Here is a 6,431-nt window from a genome sequence, read left to right on the forward strand (position 1 = left end):
TGAGCCCTATGAAATGCCCTGATGAGGCGAGTGGCTTTAATGTCCGACACCGGAACCCACATCCTCTCCTCAGGACCATAACCCTTCCAATGAACGAGGTACTGAAGAGAACCGCGGACAATGCGAGAGTCCACAATTCTGGAAACCTCAAACTCCAGATTGCCATCAACCAAAATCGGAGGAGAAGGCAAAGAGGAGGGTACCGTGGGCTGGACATATGGTTTTAAGAGAGATCTGTGAAATACATTATGTATCTTCCAAACCCGTGGAAGATCAAGACGGAAGGCAACAGGATTGATGACTGACAAGATTTTATAAGGCCCAATAAACTTGGGACCCAATTTCCAGGAGGGAACCTTAATATTTCTTGTAGACAACCACACCAGATCACCCACATTCAGGTCCGGACCAGGCACACGTCTCTTATCAGCCACACGCTTATACTTCTCACTCATCTTTCTAAGATTACTCTGAATCTTTTGCCAAATGGTAGACAAAGACGAGGAAAATCTCTCCTCCTCAGGTAAACCAGAAAGAGCCCCTCCCGAGAATGTCCCAAACTGCGGATGGAACCCATATGCACCAAAGAATGGTGACTTATCAGAAGATTCCTGACGACGGTTGTTCAGAGCAAACTCAGCAAGAGGGAGAAATGAACACCAATCCTCCTGGTTCTCTGCCACAAAACAGCGCAAATATGTCTCCAGATTCTGATTGAGGCGCTCAGTCTGACCATTCGACTGCGGGTGAAAAGCAGAAGAGAAGGACAGACGAACCCCCAGGCGAGAACAGAAAGCCTTCCAGAATCTGGACACAAACTGCGTGCCTCTATCGGAAACAATATGAGAGGGAATGCCATGCAATTTAACAATATGGTCGACAAAAGCTTGCGCCAACGTTTTAGCATTGGGTAAACCAGGGAAAGGTACGAAATGAGCCATCTTGCTAAAACGGTCCACCACCACCAGGATCACCGACTTCCCTGAGGAACGAGGAAGATCCGTGATAAAATCCATGGACAGGTGTGTCCAAGGACGGGAAGGTATGGGTAACGGGAGAAGGGAACCTGAAGGCCGTGAACGAGGGACCTTAGCGCGAGCGCACGTCTCACAAGCAGCCACAAAACCCTCCACCGACTTACGAAGAGCCGGCCACCAAAATCTCCGAGCAATGAGATCTACCGTGGCTCTACTCCCGGGGTGACCAACAAGAACAGTATCATGATGCTCCTTAAAGAGTTTGTGACGTAGCTCAGGAGGCACAAACAACTTCCCAGAAGGACAACGGGCAGGTGCCTCAGTCTGGGCAGCCTGGACCTCGGCCTCCAAATCAGAATATAGAGCAGAAACAACTACCCCCTCCGCCAAAATGGGACTCGGGTCCTCTGAGTTTCCTCCTCCCGGAAAACAGCGAGAGAGAGCATCAGCCTTCACATTTTTGATCCCAGGGCGGAATGTAACGACAAAATTGAATCTGGAGAAGAACAGAGACCATCTGGCCTTTCTCGGATTCATACGCCTGGCCGACTCCAAGTATGCCAGATTCTTATGGTCGGTAAAAACGGTGATAGGGTGCCTGGCCCCCTCCAACCAATGGCGCCATTCCTCGAAAGCCAACTTGATGGCCAACAACTCCCTATCTCCCACATCATAGTTTTTCTCTGCCGGGGAGAGTTTTTTAGAGAAAAAGGCACAGGGTCGCCATTTGGCAGGAGAAGGGCCCTGGGACAAAACCGCACCCACACCCACCTCGGAAGCATCCACCTCAACAATAAAAGGTAAGGAAACATCAGGATGCACCAAGACGGGAGCAGATGCAAAACTCTCTTTAATCTTAGAAAAAGCTGCAAGCGCCTCCTCCGACCAAGAGGAAAAATCCGCCCCCTTTTTTGTCATGTCAGTGAGGGGTTTGACAACAGAGGAATAATTCAAAATGAACTTTCTGTAATAGTTCGCAAAACCCAGAAAGCGCATCAATGCCTTCTGATTCTCAGGAAGCTCCCACTCAAGTACAGCACGGACCTTCTCCGGATCCATGCGAAAACCAGAAGCAGAGAGGAGAAAACCCAGAAATTGAATCTCCGATACCATAAAAAGACATTTCTCCAGCTTGGCGTACAATTTATTTTCTCGCAGAATCTGCAGAACCTGAAAAAGATGATCCTGATGGGTCTGAACATCAGGGGAAAAAAATCAAAATATCATCAAGATACACCAATACAAATTTCCCCATTAAATGGTAGAAAATACTGTTAACAAAATGCTGAAAGACGGCCGGAGCATTCATCAGGGCGAAAGGCATAACGAGATTCTCGAAATGCCCGTTAGGGGTATTAAAGGCCGTTTTCCATTCATCCCCCTCTCTGACCCTGACCAGGTTGTACGCGCCTCTCAAATCCAATTTGGAAAAAACCTTGGCCCCAACAATTTGGTTGAAGAGGTCCGGGATCAGAGGAAGGGGATAGGGATCGCGAATCGTGATACGGTTCAGCTCCCTAAAATCTAGGCAAGGTCTCAGAGAGCCATCTTTTTTTTTAACAAAAAAAAAAACAGCGGCCACAGGTGATTTTGAGGGACGAATATGCCCCTTATCGAGACTCTCGGAGATATAGGTTTGCATTGCGATTCTTTCCGGTTGTGAGAGATTGTAGAGGCGAGCTTTTGGCAGCTTGGCGCCGGGAATGAGGTTAATGGGACAGTCAAACTCCCGGTGAGGAGGTAGCTCCTGAACACCGCTCTCGGAAAACACGTCCGAGAAATCAGAGAGAAATGATGGCACAGTTTTAGTAGACACCTCTGCAAAAGTCGCTGTGAGACAATTCTCTCTACAAAAGTCACTCTACTCATTTATTTGCCTTCCTTGCCAATCAATAGTGGGGTTATGTCTAGTGAGCCAGGGTAACCCCAAAACCAGAGGAGAAGGCAATCCGTTAAGGACAAAACAAGATATATCCTCCACATGAGTGTCACCTACAGCTAACCGGATATTGTGAACAATGCCCTTCAGAGATCTCTGTGAGAGTGGAGCAGAGTCAATAGCAAAAACAGGTATATCCTTTTCTAATGTGCAAACCTGAAAACCATGCATGGCTACAAATTGAGTGTCAATAAGATTGACGGCCGCTCCACTATCAACAAAAATCTCACAAGAAATGACTTTGCTCTCTAGCGCCACCCTGGCAGACAGGAGAAAACGGGAACTGCAGGTCAGAGGAAAAGCATCAATTCCTACATCAACTTTGCCCAAAGTAGCAGATGAAGCAGAGTTTGATGATTTACCTTTTGAGGTTTTTCTCTTATTATCGCTCTTAGTACAGTTCAAGAATCTCCTAGACGGACAAACATTTGCCAAATGACCTATGCCCCCACAACAAAAACACACCATACTCTGAGGACTAAATCCTCTTTTATCAGGGGCAAGTCGACCTAGCTGCATGGGCTCCTCCTCAGAGGGGACTGAGATAGGATGAGGCCCCTGCACACTGAATGAGTCCGCACCACTGCCCCTAGACTGACAATGGCTGGACAGAGAGGTCTCGTTTCTTTCTCTTAGACACCTGTCAAGGCGTACCGCCAATGACATGGCAGACTCTAAGGACGTTGGTCTCTCATGGAAAGCAAACGCATCTTTCAATCTCTCTGAGAGACCATGACAGAACTGACTCCGGAGTGCAGCATCATTCCAACCTGAATCAGCTGCCCATCTCCGAAATTCAGAACAATAAAGCTCCGCAGACAGTTTGCTCTGGCATAAAAAACGTAAGTTAGATTCGGCCAGAGCAACACGATCCGGGTCATCATATATCTGCCCCAGGGCCACAAAAAATCCTTCCACGGATCGAAGGGAGGGATCCCCTGATGGCAGCGAAAAAGCCCAAGTCTGAGCATTACCCCTGAGCAGGGAGATGACAATCCTCACCCTCTGCTCCTGATTACCAGAGGAATGGGGACGCAAGCAAAAATGGAGTTTGCATGCCTCTCTGAAGCGAACAAAACTCTCACTGCCCGCGGAGAACGTTTCCGGAAGTGAGACCTTTGGCTCGCAACAGACTCCATGGGCCGGAGCAGAGCCCAATGCTTGAAGCTGAGTCATAGATTGACGGAGATCTGCTACCTCCAAAGAAAGACCCTGCATGCGGTCAACCAGGCCAGAAAGCGGATCCATGTCAAAAAAGACGGTTTTGGTGGATTATAATGTCACGGCTGTATGTGAGCAACAAGAGCATGCACAGAAAATAGAGCTACTGACCGGACCCAAACTAGGGAGAATAAAGGGTGACCCCTGTCAGACCCTCAAAGCTCTCCCTATGCTGCTAAGCCCATGCCCGGATCCAAAAGGTGGAACGAGGCATGCCCGCGTACCTAGGACTGATGACCACTGTAACCCCTACATTAGTGGAAGGGGCACGGCCACCGGTGCCCTGCTCAGTATATGGAGGGAACCGTGGTCGCCTCGGATCCAGTCAGAAAACACACAGATACACTACAATGTCTGCACACTTAGCTGAAGGAGCTGCAGCCGCCGTGAAGACGGATCCAAAGACAGGCTGGCAATATCCGGAGTACTTGCTGCAGCAGAACACAGGTCCAGTGAAAGGATAGCATACAAGGGAAGATACTCAAGCAAGAGCTACAACTCAAATGAGAAATATAATCCACAGCCTACAAAAGGAGGAGGGGTGATTTAAAGGCAGGGAAATCAAACGCAGGAGGAACAGCTGAGAGGAAGGAAACAGAAAGTAAAGAGCTCATCACAGGGGCGGAGAAACAGAGCAGTGAGAACTCCTCCAAGCTCTAGTAGTGACATCATCACAGGGGTGGAGAAACAGAGCTGTGAGAACGTCTCAAAGCTCTGGTAGTGACACCCGCCCCTTTATCATTTCTTTAAAAATAAAATAAATATATTTATTATATTTCTATATATATATTTATTACTTTTAGCAATAGTATAGTGGGAATTTGTATGTGTAAAATATACAAATGTACACACATTTGTTTATTTAAAACATCTGGTTATTTGTTTTAGCTGTATTTGGTATCGCAGGGTTTTTTTCTGTGTAAAATATACAACGCACGCAAAAATGGGAAAAAAAATAATAATTCCACCAAGATGAATATCTTAGGCGAATATGGCTACTTTCACACTAGAGTTAATATTTTCCTGTATTGAGATCCATCATTGGGTCTCAATACCGGAAAAAAAAACACGCTTCATTGTCAATGGGGACAAAATGTAACTGAACAGAGCTGAATGCTCCAAAATGCCTTCCGTTCCGTTCTCATACCGCTCAGATGCCGTGGCATTTGAAGGGTTAAATGTATGTGCAATGAGCAGGACACTGGGTCAGCTATGTAGTGGTTCAGGATATATGTGTGGTAGTTCGTGACGCCAATTGCAGCTTGCGCAGGTACTGTAGCAGGGCCCTTTAAGATGTTATAGCTCACGTACCAGGTGAGGAATGCCAGAGGGGGATAATGTCTCTGTATAGCAAATATGGTAGTGTCAATGGTGTCTCCTACCTTGATACGGCTGGACTCCAGTATCCTGGCTCACTTGCAATAAAATTGAGTGTGGTCAGTAGGTAGTATGATCCAACTTGTCTTTACTTAGTGATTGGCAGCTTTGATCCATACAAGTTACAGCAATAGTCTTGGGTCCCAGCAGGTAGTGGCAATATGTGGCAGGAATCTATATGTATTCTGCTTCTGGTCATATGCCTAGTAGATCTGGCAGGTATCTATCTTCTGCTCTGTCTGTAGTCTGCTTAGTTTGGGCCTGACTAGCTGAGGAGGTACTTGGTTTCTCCTGGTCTTTGGATAAGTACTCACAGGACTGCTCGCAGGGTATGATGTCTTCTTCCTGGAGATCTATAGTTCTGGAGGTGGCTGCTTGCTTGTCAACCAGCTGAGTTAGATGACTCAGGCTGGGAAGGGTGATCCTTGGCCTCAGCCGAGGCTTGGATCCTAGGTTGGGATCCCTGTTTTCTGGGAGCTCCTACCAACACAGCCTTCCCCAGCCGGGGGGGCTGGTTACACTCACTAACTTCCTTCTCCTCCTCATGAGACAGGCCATGGGAACATCCCACTTCTGCTCACACAGGGGAAACTAGGCTGGAATGGACTATTCCAGGCTAGATACTAAGTGACTATGGTCTGCTACATATTGCTGCCACCTGCTGGTGTACATTGAAATTACAGCAAATATATAATACAGGCCTGAAGATACATATAATGGCAAATGCAAAGTTAGATTACACAGAATGACAATACATACACACCTAACATATTGTAGCGGGGATAAAGAAGTTTAGTGACATACTTCAGGATGTTACATATGCGATTGGCCTTATTCGTATGAAACGGTAGAAACCCGGCAGCCATGACACCTGCTGCCCTGGCTAGCAGGTGCCATCTTTAAAGTATATGTATGGC

Source organism: Bufo bufo, chromosome 3 (genome assembly GCF_905171765.1).
Source record: "Bufo bufo chromosome 3, aBufBuf1.1, whole genome shotgun sequence".
Lineage (NCBI taxonomy): Eukaryota > Metazoa > Chordata > Amphibia > Anura > Bufonidae > Bufo > Bufo bufo.